The 20,478-nt window shown below is 45.3% G+C and overlaps 1 pseudogene; it reads left to right on the top strand.

Annotated features, from left to right (window-relative positions):
• The window catches only part of LOC137318381 (zinc finger protein 850-like), a 263,722-nt pseudogene that overhangs the window by 150,660 nt on the left and 92,584 nt on the right, over nt 1-20,478 (top strand).

Consider the following 20,478-nt stretch of genomic DNA (forward strand, 5'->3'; position numbering starts at 1 on the left):
AGACAAATAGCTCAGGTGCATTTAAGGGGAAGCTAGAGAAACACATGAGGAAGGAAGGAATCGAAGGGTATTCTGATAGGGTTAGATGAAGTAGGGAGGGAGGAGGCTCGTGTGTAGCATAAACACCGGCACAGACCAGTTGGGCCGAATGGCCTGTTTCTGTGCCGTAGTTTCGATGCACCTAGATGTAAAGGCTCTTTTCAGAGCCACCCACTGTATGTGTAAAAGGGCTGGTTTCTGTCTGAAGGGAGACGCTGATATCATGCTACCAGTGTGGCTTCGAGCTGCTTTCTTCTCGTTGTAGGCGAGATGAGGTATTAATGGGATTGGACTCTGTGGGGAAAGGCAACCGTTTAGAGCCTTCCCGCCATTGTACACCGAGGGGCTGCAATCAGGGAAAACCCCCCTCGGGCAGAATGTAAAATTCTAATTGATGTCATGTAACTGTAATGAATCTGTAATGAACCTGTAAAGTATCTGTAACGTAGCTGTTATCAGTAATCTGTATTGAGTGCAATGCAATGAGGCACCCTAGAGTGTCATGAACTGTAATTATGTCCAATGTGTTCATTGAACTGCACTTGACGTCACCTGAAAATTGCATAATCTGTATTGTGTACGTTTGGAATGTGATATGACAACTGTATTGTATGTATTGCTGCAAATTTTATGAATAAAGTATATTTTTTGAAAAAAAAATAATGGGATTGGAGTCGGGGCACCGACCACAGTCCGGTACTTTAAACGGTGACTTATGGACCCCAGTCCACACATCACCAGATTTCTTGTATTTGTTTAAACTACTTGCCATGCTGGGCTCGTAAAGCATCACCAGAACTGCTCGACTGACCTTTCTACATCTGTGGGATACAGCGCTTCGCTCCCTTTCTGTTCTATTTTGTTGGATTATTTACATAACGCATCAAACTCACTGGGGAATCACTGAAATGTAACTCTGTACAGAAACAAATAACAGTGAATTGTCTGGTGCCCAGGAGATCAGAAACATTACTCGCCTTTCGTCCTCTTAACAAGTAAACCGTGTTTAGAGTCCACCCACCCGCTTTGATTCCATATGGGGGATTAAACAGAGACAGCGGGAGGGGCCACAATGACGGACAGAGCAGATGGCGGACTCTGATCTTCCATCTCCGCCTCCAGTTCTCTCCGACCTACGATTTCTAACGATAATAGATCCGAAACACAACGCTCCGCACAAACCCTTACAAACTCGGGCTTCATATTCAAGGATTCCAAAAAACCCGGAGCTTTTAATTAAGCCACGTTACAATGAAAAGTCAGTAATATTCCTGCCTGAATACAATCCATTCAATAACAATCAACTTGGCTCCTCCATTTCAGTCTGTTTCCCTGTTCTAACTCCCCACATCCCCACCCAGACGGGTTCAGCACTTTACAAACACTTGACAAACATTTGGAGAGTCTCATGTGTTGCGGTTTGAGTTATGACGCGGAGTTTCTCCGCCAGTGTTACCGTCTCACAGAGACTCTCACCCTGAATCTGTAAAAAGATTATGACCACGAACTGGGACTGGAGCCGAACACATCCCCAGTTACAGTGAGGCCCGGCCCGGACATCTCATTCTCTTTGTTTTATATCAGACAGTATCCCACCTTCATGTCCGTAATAGAGAGAGACACTGTCAGACTTACACTTTCTATCAGTGTGTTCATATCACGCTCAATAGCAGTATCCAACCTTGATATACAGCACCAGAGACAGAGGGGCGAGAGAGGGCGACAGACACCGTGAGAGAGAGCTGAGAGGCACAGTGCCACAGCATCGGTTGCAGTCTAACCTGTAAAGTTTCATTTTATCCAGAAAGATCCCATTGGAGAGACAGACGATGCAATCTCATCTCTCACTCACATTGTACCAGAGACAGACACATTATTAATCCTACACTCAGTGACAGTGCAGAGAGTGACAGAAAGAATGGGCCACATTTAACCGTCTCTTACCTGTTGTACTATATTCGGTTTTGCAGCTCAGGGCCGTTCGGTATTACACTCAGTAATCGAGAGTTTCACTCTGATTAAATTAATCTGCGACTGTTGCTGTCAGATAATAATCCCAACAAATACACGGACTCACTCTTTCCTCCAATGCTTCTGCCGGATTGGTTTGAGAAATCCTCCCTCCAGATACTTCCTCAAGCGTCTGTTTTATCAGTAAAGAGTCCAAGAATGAACAGAACCCATTGGTTCATTTTAGAGCCGCACACTTAATCTCTGAAAGACTCTTTACCATCAAAAGATACCGAGAGAAACAGCAGGGATGGAAACATCTAGTTTAATAGTTAGAGATTGTAAAGTCAGTCTGGATTCCAGCGTTAGGCACTGGTGGAATCCCATCTGTTTCTCATTCTGGTGCCTGTTCCTGCACTGCCTGTGGACCCCATTCCCTCTGACCTTTCCCCCAGACCCACTTCCTTTGCTCAGACTCTGAAAAATTCCAATTGGGGAAAGTTTCCATCGATTTTTGTATTGGGAATTAAACCAGATATCTGCGCATGCGTGACTCAGCCCCGCCCCCAGCGCTGATTCATGGGGAACAGAAGAGCGCATGCGCGCTGCCCTCCCCCAGCTCGGCCTGTGGGCGCCATTCCCTCAGTGAGCGGAAGAAGATGGTTTAAAACAGCCGGGAATGGAGAGATCACGGCCCCCGGGGGAAGGGAGCAAAGAGCAGCCTCGTTACAGCAGCTCATCGCTTCGGGACCGTGTCCGCAGATGGGCTCAGAGATCGGCATTGAGTCCGGGGGAAGGTCAGGGGGAGTCCGGGGGCTGTTTGTAAGAGGCGGAGTGGATCAGGAACTGGTCCCGGAACATGGAGTGAGCGGGGGAAGGGAGAGGTCATTCTCGGGCTGTCTGTGTGCAGGGTGTGTCCAGGGTAAGGGAGACAGAATGGGAAGAACCTGCTATTTAAAATCATTGCTGCTTTATCTCCCCAAATCAGTAGTGAATGTTCCTGGTTTAGTTCCAGTCTCACCCTGTTACTGGACAGTGAACAGTCAGGATGTGGGGAGTTATACAAGCAGTATCTATTGCAGGCATCAGGTGAGAAGTGTGAAGGACACATTTTAAACAGCGGTTGTTTGGTTTGGGGTGAACGGCTAGTCCCATGGGAGAGGAGTTGAGAAACCTGACCTGCACAAAGGTCCCTGCCCCATCGGGTAGTCCCATTCACGGATCAGTGCAGGGGTTGTGTTGTGTCTGGATGTCACTAAATTGTTATAAAATCGTCCAACACACCGGGTGTGCAGAAGCTGAGTGCTGCAGTACTGCAGTGGAGTCAGACATTGACACTGTTTGTATCACTGGTTTTCATTTGTGGATATTCAAAATGATCATTAACAGAGATATTAAACTGATCACTTTTGTATTTTCTACCTCACCTGTTCCTGAGTAATAAGAGATAATTTTCTTTTCACAGGCAAATCCTTGAAGGATCCAGAATAAATGTGATGTTTCCTCCACCCGAGGCAAAAGAAACAGTGCAGCCAGCTCCTTCTCACACACAGTAAGTACATTATCACACACACAGAGCACGGAGTCACAGACAGGTCATCAGTTCCACAGTCTCAGATAGCAGAAGTAGTCAGTACCACACTGATCCCAAGACCCAGAGACACATTTTCAATCCAACCATCAAACAGATACTGTTCCATTTCTCCCAAACTCAGTTCCGCTGACAGGGAAATACAAAAATCCCAGTCAAAATCACACTCTCAGATTGAAAGGCACTGTGTCAATCTCACAATTGGGCAACATTAAATACCAGATAGAAATCACACATGGTACCCGATTGAAAGGGACAGAATGAACCCCAATAATGTACCCTGAGATTCGAATTGAATACCACCCCACAACTCACAAATGTGAGTTTAATACATGCAGTATCCATTCAATTAATGTATCATGAGGTACAAACTGCAGACATGTCCAAAACTCATGTAGAGTATCAGACTGAGAAATGTTGTGACAGTCGAACCTGAAAAACAAATGAGAAACCAGATTATAATACACATAGTATGAGATGTAAATACACAGTATCAATTCTATTAGTGCACACTGAGATACACATTACATACCAGTCCAAAAATCTCATACAATATTAGACTGAAAGGCACAGTATCGATTACAATAGTACAGACTGAGCTGCACATTATATACCAATTCCAAAATCACTATATCAGTTTGAAATATATGTTATCATTCACAATAGTACACAAAGATATAGATTTAATAGTAGTCCAAAAAGCACACAAATTATCTGATTAAAAACCTCCAGCACCAAATCCTAAAGTATATCCATATTTACCAATTAAATGAAAAAAACTATTTAAACATGAAGATATTAAAGCTGCAGTATTGAACACCATAATGTAATCTGAGACAATAATTATAGACAGATGCAGAATAAATCTCACACTCTTATGGTACCAATGTTGACAGAGAATGTATCCCAAACTCTCATAATGTACCAGAGACTGGCAGATAAAGTATGAATCCCACACTCACACAGCATCAGAGACTGTATATATCAAATGAATCGCAAACTCAAACACACTACTGACAAGATACACAATGAATCCCACACAGTATCACGGACTGAGAGATACAAAATGAATCTCTCAGTCACCTACATTAGTGCAGGCTGAGTTACAAATTAGGGACCAGTCCACAAATCTCAGTGTCAGATTGAAAGATACAGTACCAATTCCATTAGTGCAGACTGAGCTACATATTAATTACCAATACAAAAGACCAATGCAGATTCAGACTGAAATATACAGTATTCCATTTATGCAGACTGAGCAACACATTGTATATAAGTTCAACATGTCACCATGTCAGTTTGGAAGATACACTGTATCACAATTGTGTTCACATTGATGCAGATTTAATCGTAGCCAAAAAGTGCAGTGATTCTCTGATTATAACCTACAGCATCACATTTTAACGTATATAATTACTTACCACTTAAACACTGGGAAAAATTATTTATACATTTATGTATTAAAGATACAGGTTTGAATGCCATGCTGTGAAATGAGATACAAATTAGATACAGATAAAGAATGAATCTCATACTCAGATCCAGTGCCAGAGACTGACATAAAGAATGAATCCCTCACTCATACAATGTACCACTGACTGACAGATACAAAATGAATCCCACACTAACATACAGTAGCACAGACTGACAGATACAGTATATATATCACTCATATACAGTATCAGAGATTGATGGAAATGGAATGAATGTCTCACTCACATGCAGCACCAGAGACTGACAGATATGGAATTAATCCCAAATTCACACATGGTGCCAGAGACTGACAGGAACAGAATGAATCTCATTCAGATACAGTACAAGGGGCTGACATATATAGAATGAATCCCACACTCACACACAGTACCACAGGCTGACAGAATCAGAATGAATCACAAAGTACCACAGTCAAACAAATACAGAATGAATCTCGAAGTCAAATCACTGCAGACTGAGTTATACACAACATGCCAGTCCAAAAATCTTCGTGTCAGATTGAAAGATAATGTATCAATTCCATTAGTGCAGACTGAGCCAAACATTATATAGCAGTCCAACACTGTCAGACCATATCAGACTCAAAGATACAACATCAATTCCATTAGCATGTACTGAGCTACATGTTACACACCAGTCCAAAAATCTCATACAGTAACAGACTGATAGATACATTATCAATTCTATTAGTGCAGGCTGAGCTATATATTACATTCCAGTCCAAAAATCTCAGTGTCAGACTGAGATACAGAATTAATTCCATTATTATAGACTGAGCTACACATTATATACCAGTTAAATAATTTCACCATGGAGAGATTGAAAGGTACATTATCATTCACAACAGAGTTCAGAGATGAAGATGTAATACACTCACAAACATTGTTTGATTAAAGAAAATCCAAAAGTGTATCAATATTTACAAATTAAACACTTGATAAAAAACGGCATATACTTTAAAGTATTAAAGATATAGTTTCAAATACAATAATATAAACTGAAATAAGAACACAGAATGAATCCAGACTTGCACATTGTCTCAGAGACTGAATTATGGAATAAAACCCAGACTGAGATAAATTGGCTGAGACTGACAGATACAGAATGTATCCTAAACTCATATACAGTATCAGAGACTGACAGATACAGAATAAAGCCCACATTCACATGCAGCACCAGAGACAGACAGAAACAGAATGAATCCCACACTCACACACAGTACCAGAGACAGACAGAAACAGAATGAATCCCACACTCACACACAGTACCAAAGGCAGACAGATACAGAATAAACCCCATACTCATGTGCAGTACCAGATACAGACAGGTACAGAATAAACCCCACACTTATATACAGTATCAGAGACTGAAAAATACAGAATAAACCGCACACTCATATACAGCACCAGAGACAGACAGAAGCAGAATAAACCTGCCACTCGCATACAGTACCCGTTACAGACAGATACAGAATAAACCCCACACACGTACAGTACCACAGACTGACAGGCACAGAATGAATCCCACACTCACACACAGTACCAGACACTGAAAGATACAGAATAATCCTCACATTCATATACAGTACCAGAAACAGACGAATAAAGAATAAACCCCACACTCATTTGCAGTACCAGAGACAGACAGATACAGAATGAATCCCAAATTCACACACAGTACCAGAGACTGACAGATACAGAATGAATCCCAAATTCACACAAGGTACCAGAGACTGACATACACTGAATAAACCCCACACTCATTTCCAGTACCAGAGACTGACAGATACAGTATATACCCCCCACTCATTTGCAGCTCAAGAGACTGACAGATACAGAATAAACCCCACACTCATATACATTACGAGAGACTGATAGGCACAGAATGAATCCCACACACACACAGCACCAGAGACTGACAGATACAGAATAAACCCCACACTCATATGCAGCACCAGAGACTGACAGATACAGAATAAACCCCACACTCATATACAGTACCAGAGACTGACAGATACGGAATGTGTGAATTTGGGATTCACAGTATCGGAGACAGACAGATACAGAATAAAGCACAAACACATCTACAGTATCAGAGACACACAATTACAGAATAAACCCCACACTGACACACAGTTCCAGAGACTGACAGATACAGAATAAACCTCACACTCATGTACAGTATCAGAGACTGACTTATACAGAATGAATCTTATACTCACACACAATACCAGAGACTGACAGATACAGAATAAAGCCCAACCTCATATACTGTACCAGAGACAGATAAATACAAAATAAACACCAAACACATCTAGAGTATCGGAGATAGACAGATAGAGAATAAACACCACACTCACACACAGTACCAGAGACAGACACAGAATAAAAGCTACACTCACACACAGTACCAGAGACAGACAGATACAGAATAAAACCTACACTCACACACAGTACCAGAGACAGACAGGCACAGAATAAACCCCACACTCACACACAGTACCAGAGAGTGAAAAATACAGAATAAACACCAAACTCTTGTACAGGATCAGAGACTGACAGATACAGAATAAACCCCACAATCATGTAAAGTGCCAGGAAAAATTGTTTGGTTAGTGAGTGTCTGTAAATGAAGGAAACATGTTGTCTGGTAAGGGAGTGTCTATACATGAAGGAAAAACGGTGAAGGGTCAGGGAATATCTATAAATGAAAGAGAAATGGTGACAGGTCAGGGATTGTCGAAAATGAAGGTGAAATGGTGACGGGTGACGGAGTGTCCATCAAGGAGGGAGAAATGGTGACAGATGAGGCAGAGTCTGTAAATGATGGAGAAATGGTGACTTGTCAGAGGGTGTCTGTAAATGAAGGAGGAATGGTGATTGGTCCGGGAGTGTCTGTAAATGAAGGAGGAACGGTGATTGGTCCGGGAGTGTCTGTAAATGCAGGAGAATTGTTGACAGGTCAGGTAGTGTCGATATCTGAAGGAGAAACAGTGATGGGTCAGGGAGCGTCTATTAATGAAGGGAAATGCTGACGGGTCAGGGAGAGTTTGTAAATGAAGGAGAAATGCTGAAGGGTCAGGAAGCGTCTATAAACGTAGGAGAAATTGTGTTTGATCAGGGAATGCCTGAAAATGAAGGCGAAATGGTGACTGGTCAGGGGGTTTCTGTAAATGAAGGAGGAATGGTGATTGGTCAGGGGGTGTCTGTAAATGAATGCGAAATGGTGACTGGTCAGGGGGTGTCTGTAAATGAAGGAGGAATGGTGATTGGTCAGGGGGTGTCTGCAAATGAAGGAGAAATGGTGACTGGTCAGGGGGTGTCTGTAAATGAAGGAGGAACGGTGACTGGTGCGGGAGTGCCTGTAAATGAAGGCGAAATGGTGACTGGTCAGGGGGTGTCTGTAAATGAAGGAGAAATGGTGAGTGGTCAGGGGGTGTCTGTAAATGAAGGCGAAATGGTGACTGTCAGGGAGAGTCTGTAAATGAAGGAGGAACGGTGATTGGTCCGGGAGTGTCTGTAAATGAAGGCGAAATGGTGATTGGTCCGGGGGTGTCTGTAAATGAAGGAGGAACGGTGATTGGTCCGGGAGTGTCTGTAAATGCAGGAGAATTGTTGACAGGTCAGGGAGTGTCGACATCTGAAGGACAAAAAGTGATGGGTCAGGGAGTGTCTATTAATGAAGGGACATGCTGACGGGTCAGGGAGAGTTTGCAAATGAAGGAGAAATGCTGAAGGGTCAGGGAGCGTCTATAAATGTAGGAGAAATTGTGTTTGATCAGGGAGCGTCTGAAAATGAAGGAGAAATTGTGATAGGTCAAGGAAAATCTTTAAGTGAAGGAGAAATGGTGACTGGTCAGGGAGAGCCTTTTGCCAAAATTGGGAGATATCACAGATGGACGGCATACAGGCAGCTATAGGGAGGGACATTGTGTGGAAATGAGGGGCAGAGCATATACACACAGCCAGAGTCAACATATTCAGGAGAGGAGAGGGGAATCAGTGAGTGTGGAACTGAATCCAACCAGAGTCAGCAACTTCAGGGGAGGAGAGGGAGGGGAACCAGTGAGTGTAGAACTGAACCCAGTCAGAGTCAGCACCTTCAGGGGAGGAGAGGGAGGGGAACCACTGAGTGCAGAACTGAACCCAGTCACAGTCGGGATCTTCAGGAGAGAGAGAAAACTTAAATAGAAGGAAAAATGTTGGAGGTGGTGCGATGGGTTTGGGTTCCAGCAGAGGGAGGAGGGTGAGTGTGTGGGACGGGGATTTACAGTCTGGGGGAATGAGCGGGAAGAATGTTCCACAGGAACTGGAATTGCCTGTTCTGAATTTCTATCCTGTATTCACAGTGAGGACTTTTGTTATCTCCTTTTACAGGGTATTACAAGGGGCGGATTTGCAGACGAGAAACTCAAACCAAACATCACGTCAAGATCTGACTCCATTCACCAGCACCTGAAGATTATCGGCCTTAAAATATAGGAGAAATGTTGATCTGTTCTATCTGTGGAAAAGATTTCAAACATCACTGTGACTGCAATAGCAGCGAGACACACACACCCGATTGAGAGTGTTCCAGTGCACTGACTGTGGGAAGAGCTTTCACCAGTTACACAGCCTGAAGAAGGACACCCGCACCATGGAGAAACCGTGGAAATGTGGGGACTGTGGGAGGGGATTCAGTTACTCATCCCGGCTGGAAACACATCGACGCAGACACACTGGAGAGAGGCCGTTCACCTGCTCCGTGTGTGGGAGCGGATTCACTCAGTCATCCCACCTCACTGAACATCAACTTGTTCACACTGATAAGAGACTTTTTAAATGTTCTGTCTGTGAGAAGAGCTTTAAAAGAAAAAGTGATCTGCTGACACACCAACGCACTCACACTGGGGAGACGCCGTTCACCTGCACTAAGTGCGGGAAGGGATTCACTCAGTCATCCAACCTGCTGACACACCAGCGAATTCACACTGGGGAGAGGCCGTTCACCTGCTCCGTGTGTGGGAGCGGATTCACTCAATCTTCCCACCTCATTGAACATCAGCTTGTTCACACTGATAAGAGACTTTTTAAATGCTCTGTCTGTGAGAAAAGCTTTAAAAGAAAAAGTGATCTGCTGACACACCAACGCACTCACACTGGGGAGAGGCCGTTCACCTGCTCCGTGTGTGGGAAGGGATTCACTCGGTCATCCAGCCTACTGACACACCAGCGAGTCCACACTGGGGAGAGGCTGTTCACCTGCTCCGTGTGTGGGAAGAGTTTCACTCGATCATCCCACCTGCTGAGACATCAGCAAGTTCACACTGGTGAGAGGCCATTCACCTGCTTCATATGTGGGAAGGGATTCGCTCAGTCATCCACCCTGCTTACACACCAGCGAGTTCACACAGGGCAGAGGCCGTTCACCTGCTTCATATGTGGGAAGAGATTCACTCAGTCATCCACCCTGCTGACACACCAGCGAGTTCACACTGGGGAGAGGCCATTCACCTGCTCCGTGTGTGGGAAGGAATTCACTTGTTCATCCGGCCTCATTGAACACCAACTTGTTCACACTGATAAGAGACCCTTTCAATGTTCTAACTGTGAGAAGAGCTTTAAAAGAACTAGGGATCTGCTGAGACATGAACGTATTCACACTGGGGAGAGGCCGATCACCTGCTTCGTGTGTGGGATGGGATTCACTCAGTCTTCCCACCTGCTGAGTCACCAGCGGGATCACATGTGACTGCAGGGGTTGGATTCTGCTGTTATTGCTGATGTTAATCACATCCAGGACTGAACCATGTTCATTCTGACAGTTGGGGTTTGTTTCTGATGTTAAACTCCAGCCCAGTTAAAGGGATTATTAATATTCTGTACAAGTGTCAAATTAATCAGCTTTCTTTCAAACACAGTGTGTCCAGTCCTTGATATCTTGATGATAAGAGAAGCAGTTTGAGGACTCATGATGAAGTGAGTGGAATCCATCTTAGAACTGAGTTCCTCCACCATTTTAAAAGATGGATCTACAAATGTCCAACTCTGACAGGACAGAAAATTCTATTATATCACACGGTCCACTTCAATCAGGCTGAGCAGATTTCCACTACCCTTGTGTGGGAAAGAGTTTCCTGATTTCAATCCAAGACACCCTAGCTCTAAATTTAAGTTTATGTCCTCTTGTTCTGGATTCACCGACGAGAGAAAATAGTTTCTATTTCGACCCTATCGAATCCCTTTATAATTTTAAATATCTGGATCAGATCACCCCTCAACCTTTTAAACTCAAGGGAATGCAAACCAAGTTTATGCAACCGGTCCTTATAATTGAACCCTTCAAGCCCCAGTGTCATTCTGGTGAATTTGCACTGTAACCCCTCCAAGGTCAATATATCCAATATGTCCCAGCACTGACTGTGTGCATAACAGGACTGAGTGTCCCAGCACTGACTGTGTGTTTAACAGGACTGAGTGTCCCAGCACTGACTGTGTGTATAACAGGACTGAATGTCCCAGCACTGACTGTGTGTATAACAGGACTGAGTGTCCCAGCATTGATTGTGTGTATAACAGGACTGAATGTCCCAGCACTGACTGTGTGTATAACAGGACTGAGTGTCCCAGCATTGATTGTATGTATAACAGGACTGAATGTCCCAGCATTGATTGTGTGTATAACAGGACTGAGTGTCCCAGCACTGACTGTGTATATAACAGGACTGAGTGTCCCAGCATTGACTGCGGGTATAACAGAACTGAGTGTCCCAGCACTGACTGTGTTGATAGCAGGACAGGGTGTCCCCGCACTGAATGTGTTGATAGCAGGACAGGGTGTCCCAGCACTGAATGTGTTGATAGCAGGACAGGGTGTCCCAGCACTGAATGTGTGTATAACAGGACTGAGTGTTTCAGCACTGACTGTGTGCACAACAGGACTGAGTGTCCCAGCACTGACTGTATGGAAAAAGGACTGACTGTCCCAGCACTGACTGTGTGTATAACAGAACTGAGTGTCCCAGCACTGACTGTGTTGATAGCAGGACAGGGTGTCCCAGCACTGAATGTGTGTATAACAGAACTGAGTGTCCCAGCACTGACTGTGTTGATAGCAGGACAGGGTGTCCCAGCACTGACTGTGTGTCTCACAGGACAGAGTGTTTCAGCACTGACTGTGTGTATAACAGGACTGAGTGTCCCAGCACTGACTGTATGTATAAAAGGAATGACTGTCCCAGCACTGACTGTGTGCATAACAGAACTGAGTGTCCCAGCACTGACTGTGTGCATAACAGAACTGAGTGTCCCAGCACTGATTGTGTTGATAGCAGGACTGAGTGTCCCAGCACTGAATGTGTGTATAACAGGACTGAGTGTCCCAGCACTGAATGTGTGTATAACAGGACTGAGTGTCCCAGCACTGAATGTGTGTATAACAGCACTGAGTGTCCCAGCACTGACTGTGTGTATAACAGGACTGAGTGTCCCAGCACTGACTGTGTGCATAACAGGACTGAGTGTCCCAGCACAGAATGTGTGTATAACAGGACTGAGTGTCCCAGCACTGAATGTGTGTTTAACAGGACTGAGTGTCCCAGCACTGAATGTGTGTTTTACAGGACTGAGTGTCCCAGCACTGACTGTGTGTTTTACAGGACTGAGTGTCCCAGCATTGACTCTGTGTATAGCAGAACTGAGTGTCCCAGCACTGACTGTGTGTATAACAGGACTGAGTGTCCCAGCACTGACTGTGTGTATAACAGGACTGAGTGTCCCAGCACTGACTGTATGTATAACAGGACAGAGTTTTTCAGCACTGACTGTATGGATAACAAGACTGAGTGTCCCACCACTGACTGTGTGTATAACAGAACTGAGTGTCCCAGCACTGACTGTGTGTATAACAGGACTGAGTGTCCCAGCACTGACTGTGTGTATAACAGGACTGAGTGTCCCAGCACACTGACTGTGTGTATAACAGGACTGAGTGTCCCAGCACTGACTGTGTGTATAACAGGACAGGGTGTCCCAGCACTGAATGTGTGTATAACAGGACTGAGTGTCCCAGCACTGACTGTGTGTCTCACAGGACAGAGTGTTTCAGCACTGACTCTGTGTATAACAGGATTGAGTGTCCCAGCACTGACTGTGCGCAGAGTGTCGATGGTGTGTGGGAGGAGATAAATGGGTGGGTTCGATTCCATGAGAGGTTGGAGTGACATGGGGTTGTCGGTGGAGAATAAATCGGTTGGAGGAGGTTACAGAGATATGGAGAGGGCGAGGACCATGGAGGGATTTGAAAACGAGGACGAGGGTCTTAAAATCGAAGCTTTGTCGGACCGGGTGCCAATGTCGTAACACATGAACAGAAACTCACGGTTCACTGCCCGGCAGACAGGTGGAGAAGACATTGATGTCCGCGGGGGAACAGTCAGGGTCACAGCAGCAGTTGAGGTCTCAGACTCCGCCAGTCAGGTCACAGGTACAAATGGGAACGGCTGGAACAAGACACACACAGTGAGATCTTACAACAGAGCACGGACGGTCTCAAAGACCACCTCCCTCCATTGTCTGAATCCACGATCACCGTCTTCACCATCTCCCAAAATCAATCTGCAGACTTATCCTCCCACTGCTTTCGAGTCACCGAATTACAGCCTCCAGATACCCAGAACAACCCACTTAATAAATAATAATAATTATGCGGATAGAATAGAGAATCTGGGATTACTCTTTTCGGAGCAGAGAAGGTTCAGTGGAGATTTACTCGAATGGTCCCGGGGATGAGGGACTTCAGTTACCGGGATAGACTGGAGAAACTGGGATTGATCTCCTTGGAGCAGAGACGGTTAAGGGGAGATTTAATAGAGAGGTTGAAAATGAGGAGGGGTTTTGATGGAGTCGATGGGGAGAAACTGTTGCCACTGGCGGGAGGGTCGGTAACCAGAGGACACAGATTGAAGGGAATTGGGAAAAGAGCCAGAGGGAGATGAGGAGAATGTTTTTAGGCAGCGAGTTGTTCTGATCTGGAATTCACTGCCTGAAAGGGCGGTGGGAGCAGATTCAATAATAACTTTCAAAAGGGAATCGGGTCAATCCTTGAAGGGGGGAAATTTGCGGGACTGTGGGGAAAGAGCAGGGGGGAGTGGGACTAATGGGATCGCTCTTTCACAGGGCGGGCACAGGCGCGATGGGCCGAGCGGCCTCTTTCACAGGGCCGGCACAGGCGCGATGGGCCAAGCGGCCTCTTTCACAGGGCCGGCACAGGCCCGATGGGCCGAGCGGCCTCTTTCACAGAGCCGGCACAGGCGCGATGGGCCGAGCGGCCTCTTTCACAGGGCCGGCACAGGCGCGATGGGCCGAGCGGCCTCTCTCTGTGCTGTTTGATTCTCGCTCACTTTTGGGCTCCGACCCACGGCCCGTTTGACGGGGAGGCGGGAGAGTGACTCCCCCCCGAGCCCAGCTCGACACCGGGCGCTGACAGAGTGGAGATTCACGGGGCCCGCAGGAGGCCCCGAGTAACTCCGCCCGCCACCCCTCTCAGGCCACTCCCGGGTGCGGGCCCTCCCTCTGTGGGCCTCGCCCCCGCCCACAGCACCGCCCGCCCGCCGTCATCTTCCCGGCGCCGGCCTGTTGCTAAGGGAACGCGGCACAGGAACCGCGCGGCGCATGTGCGGCATCCCTCTGGCCCGAGCGGCACATACGCCTCGTGACGTCAGCGCGCAAAGGTGAGTGACGCTTCAGAGTGTCACGTGGTGGAAGGTGTCAGCCCAGGAGTCGGGGGGAGGAGAGAGCTGTCAATCAAAGGGCCCGGATTCAGCACTCACTGCGCACAGGGTTTGGAGAATTTGTTTAAAATGCAAAATGTGCAAGAATGAAATAAAATTAGAAATGTACCAAAAAGGGAAAAAAAACTGCAAATACAATAATCTGAATTTAAAACAGAAATGTCTAAACTCACATAAGGCTGATGGTCTGGGTCCTCCCGCCACTATTAGTCTTATCTACCTGGGGCATAGGATGAGCAGAATGCTTGAATGTACCTTTTTTAAATGCAGATGTATGGAATGGACCAGCGAGGGAGGCTGTGGGGCCTGATTGTATCAGCAATTTCCAGAGAATTGGCGAAGTACCTGACAGTGGTACCTTGGGATACGACAGCCTCGAAATTTAAAATTATTTTGGTACATGTGCACTCGCTTTTTGTGATTGCTGTACCTGGGCACCTAAACCCCTTTGCTCCTCTACAGTCCCTAGTTTCTCACCATTAAGAAAATTCTCCTATTTCTCACTTGGTGCCAAGTGAATGTACAGAAGGCCGGTGTTCATGCTCTGCATGAGCCTCCTGTCACCCTTCTTCATCTAACCCTAACAGCATATCTTTCTATTCCTTGGGATATGACAGCCTCGAAATTGGGATCTTCAATGTTGTTTTTGATACATGTGCACTAGATTTCCAAACTTCGCCAGTAAAAGTAATGGACTTTTATTGTTTGGTTTACCTTGACACCAAAGCCCCTTTGCTCCTCGACAGTCCCAATAGATGCTCTTTGTATTACTCCCCGCATCTTTACAGTCTGGCAGTGTTTACTCTCTTCACTGTCCAATAACAACAGAGACGGCGAGACTGGAACTTTTTTTTGTATTTCAAAATATAGTTTATTTCATAAAATTTAAGAATGCACACAGTTCAATGTAAATATGACAGTTACAATTCAAAATAATCAATAAAGATTGTGCACACGACGATTCCATTTTTACAATTCAACACAGTATATATTTTCTCGGACATGATGTACAATACAAGGTGAAATAGCCTTACACAGTGGCCTTTCCCCATAAAGCCTTTGCCTGGGCCGCACCTCGCTTCAGTGTGTCCCACTGCTGTCGGGGGTGCACCCCTCTTCGACTCCATGGTACAGGGATCCTGTCTCTGTGGATGGGGGTTATCCCCTTTTACCCGAATACATGGATCCATTCGCCCACATTCATGTTAGTGTTTGGCAAACACTGTCTGATGTCTTTCACACACCTGTAGAAGCTTGGGGTCAGAGACGTAGGGGGTAATTTCACCTTCACTGCTTGGGCGGTAAACTGACGGAGCAGAAATTAAAATCGGGCCGTTTCTTTCAGCGGGGGGACGGGGGGGTGGGGTGATCCGCTCCACCAGTTCAGCCCCCCGCGATGGTGAAAATTTCCCCTCCACGTGTTGTGAACCGGTGCAGTTTGAAACAATGAACCAGCTTGTGGTCTTCGAAGATTGATATTAGGGCGGAGGTCAGGAAAGGTGTGGCCGATTTTAAGTATCCCCGCCTGGCGGAAATGGGGTGGTAGAGGCGAGTAAATGGTGTCAGGTCACTTACCGCCCCTTTAACGTTGGAGTTCCTGCCTCCACCACCGTGGGTCGGGTCCTGAGAAGAGCGGCCGGAGCAACACCCACCTGTTTCCGGGTCAGACCACGTGTAATATGTAAATCAGAGTATTATGACGTATCTGGGACAGTATTTAAATTTGGTGACGAATGGGAGGAGGAGCCGCCCTATCGATGGGCATTGAGTGATCCAGAACACTGAGAAGTTTATTGTTAACTTATATTTTTTGGAGTAAGGATGAGCCGGAGAGCTTTCCCTTGGCCTGCTGCGGCCGTGAGAAATCTCCCGGCCCCTGATCATCTCAGAAATGTATCAGGAGGTTTCCTCATAGATCTGTGTAACCAGGCCCAGCCTCATGTCCCATTAAACTCCCTGCAGTGAGTTAACATTGCTGCACAGCAGCTCAGAGAGGAAACGATCTCCGGAACTCCCCACTGGAATTTGAAATTACATTAATATTTTACCAGTCAGTAACGGTCCGGGTGTTGGTCCATTATTATTCTGTTCTGGTCAAAACAAATGTCCCAATGAACAGGACGCTGTCTGACCCTGACAGCTCACCCTCAGTCCATCCCACCGGGCAGTCTGTATGATGGGAAATAATCATCAATCGAAAAGGAGGATTTGATTTTATTCATTTCAGGATTAAACATTTAATATTGAAATCATATTATTTCCAGACTAATAACAGCAAATAATTTCATGTTAGAATCACATCTTGTATCATTTCACAAACACCGCATTTGTCGGGTAAAATATAATTCCTGTCTGCTTTTTTCCAAATTTATTTCAAGTATTCGATTGATATCAGTTACTTTAGTGAACTCATTGATGTCAATAGATAGTAAAATCAGGCGCGGTGAATAACGGGCGCCCGATCCGCTGCCGCCCGTCTTAGGCCACCGCCAAACGTGAAACTCTAATTGACTCTAATTAACTTTTTATTTAATTTCGGATGGAAAGACTTCAGACGTTTCTATGATTTAACTAATGTAACAATTAGATTCAGTGGGTATTTCACCCCGTTCTTCAACTCCTCTCTGAATTTAGTCTGGGTCACAGCATAAATACACGTGTTGGTGCAGGAACTGAGAAGTTGAAGCATGAATCCGGCTGACTCAATGTCACTGACCGTATAGAACTGGGCGTCTGTTATACGCAGAGAGATAACATAAAAAACTCCAGTGCTCCATAACAATATAAAACTGCCTGATATACTGAAGAGTAAAATGATCGATTTCCTTCGGTTCTCCATCTCTGGGTCCTTGTGATTCTCTCCATTGCTGCGGCCCCGGAATCCACTGCGGACTCTACTGGCCGCTAAAATGTGCCTGGCGGTGAGAACATTGAACAGTAAAATCAGAATGCATGGGAGACACGGCATTAACACAAGATTAAACAAGTCAAACGCTGCCCATGCGGGTGAAGTCAAAAACGTCGGTTTCAAGACACAACCCCGGGGTACATTGTCCATTATATATTCCCGCCCAATAACAAAGTACCAGGGAATGTTTAGTAAACAGCTCAGCGCACTCACCACCCCGATAACAACAGCCGCCGTTTTCTCGTTGCAATATTTTGTTTTCAGCTTCTGACAACAAATGGCCACAAATCGATCAAAGGTGAAAATCACTGTGAACCAGACAGAGGCCGCTGTGGTTGCATAGATCAGGATGGCGATGAGACGGCACACGGGGGTAATGGTCAAGAATGAAACTGGGAAATAAATCTCAACAATGCGCCACATTATGACATCAGTGATAACGACCAGGAGATCGGCCGCCGCCATTCCCACCAGGTAGCGAGTGATACATTTGGAGAGTCCGCACTTTCCTCGGGACAGGATCACAATCGCGACCAAGTTAACTGTAAGAGAGAGAAACGGAAGGAGAGAAATTAATGATCAGACCTGCAGCCAAAGCAACAGTTTGAGAGGATCTGAGGTGAAATTTCCAGCTTTGTTGCTGCATCAAACGGTGGAAACTGATTCACTGACCTGGGCAGCGCTTTCGGGCAGAGAAATGTTTTCAAACACAATTATGAATAATGAATTGGGAAATTGATACAGAGAGTGAATAAAGTGAGCACCAGATCCACTGGAAGTGCAGAGTGAGGGGGCAGTGCCGGTGGGGAAGGGAGGAGGGTTTTAAACACCGGGAGTCCAACAGGTTGAATCCGGATTTGGACTCCAGATGGACGGGAAAGTGAGCGAGGGCAGCGAAGGTGATGGGACAGGGGGAGGTTTGTTGCTCTGGGTGGAGAGAGCCGACTGGGGCTGGCACAAAACTGGAAAGACCAAGATCCGTGGGGGTGAGTTTGAGGCTTCGGATTGGGTTAGAAGAGGCAACTGGAGGCCGAGCGAACGAGTGCGTTTGGGAGGGAGACCAAGGAAAAGGACATGTATGAGCTGGAGGGGAATCAGTAGCAGATAGTTTGGGAAAGCGAATGAACTGAGGGAACGGATGAGGAGACAGAGGATTCGATGCCGTGGGAGGAGAGGCTGGGATTCACAGGGAGAGACTGCAGCAGAGTGTTGGAGGAAATCTAATCTATAGGTCCAGCTCACACAATCCAATTGATGAATTCAACCATTAATTTCTGTGGATATTGGTGTCAATGAACTGCTCGTTGGTTACATAATGTGTTCAATAAATTTACTTGCATATTCAACGAAAAATTACATTAAAATACAATCATTGAATTCGCCTCGTTCTTTATTGAATAAAGCTGTCACATAACTTCTCGAATACAATATCCCCATAATTCAAAGCGATAAAGAAATCAATGATCCTATTCTTTAAATACATTTCAATTATGTTTATGTATTCAATCAGTAAACAAGGAAAAGGAACATTCACATAAACAGACTGAGGATCTGATAGTGATAAACACACCCGGAGAGAGTACAATAAAACTCTCACAATCTGACAACATCCTAATAACACCTTCAGGTCACATTTTATTTTTATAATTGTACTGGAAGTTTCAGCAGTTCATTCCGATGAATTATTCACACCGCTGCTGCTCTCTCTCCCCTTTCTCGTTCTCCGTGTGTGCATTTCTCTCTCTCTGTCTATCTCTTCCTCTCTTTCCTTCTCACCGTCCCTCTCGTTTTCCTTCTCAGTCGCGATCTCTATCGCTGCAATCTATCTCTCCGCACTCTCTCTACTCTTTCTCAATGCCCCTTTCATTTCCTCGTAAATCCGAACATCCTGAGACAGTTTTCTCTTCACCAGCCCCGTGTTCCAACGATTCTATTCTCAGTGTCAGTTTGTTAAATGGTGAAGCCTCTGTGAACAGTTTAATGTTTCTGCAGATATTCCAATGTTCCACCAGTTCACCTACACTGTTCACTTCATCCGCAATGCGTGGAATAAACAGAATCGAATGCCTCTTCAAGACAAACCTCACAATATTTGAAATTCATTCTTCTGTAATTACAATGCACAGCATTAGATGGCGGCATTGGTCAATTAACAAAACACCAACATCACCGCTGCTGCTAAAAATCTACAGATAAATAGAAATGCTCATGATTTGAACAGATGAAGTGAAACATGACCTCAAAACATTGCATTTTACAGTAAATTCATCCACAGTAAAGCAGGGAATGAGATTGAAAGAATCAGCAGCAAACTCAGTTCAGTAACCAGACATCTGATGCGGCGTCAGATACACACAGAATGAAATAATATTTCATCACAGTGATAACCAATAAATACATTAAAATCCCAGTTAAACTGAACCATATTATTGTGGAGGGAGGACATTGCGCTGCCTCCTTGTAACACTGAGACCGTGAGCTGTCTCATTATCAATCACTGAAAACACATTGATGAAAAAATATTCCAGGACAGGTTAGTTCCACAACATGAAACTGTTCACAGCTCTTGATGGTCTGAGACCAGCTCTTAGCCCAGACACCTGATTCTAATAAGTTAGGTACAGAGAATAATCCAGTAACAATGCCATGGTTGGACATACAAGATCGTAATGCATGTAATGCAGCTGCTCGAAGACCAAAAAGAGCAGAGACTTAGGACAGAAC

Source organism: Heptranchias perlo, unplaced genomic scaffold (genome assembly GCF_035084215.1).
Source record: "Heptranchias perlo isolate sHepPer1 unplaced genomic scaffold, sHepPer1.hap1 HAP1_SCAFFOLD_70, whole genome shotgun sequence".
Lineage (NCBI taxonomy): Eukaryota > Metazoa > Chordata > Chondrichthyes > Hexanchiformes > Hexanchidae > Heptranchias > Heptranchias perlo.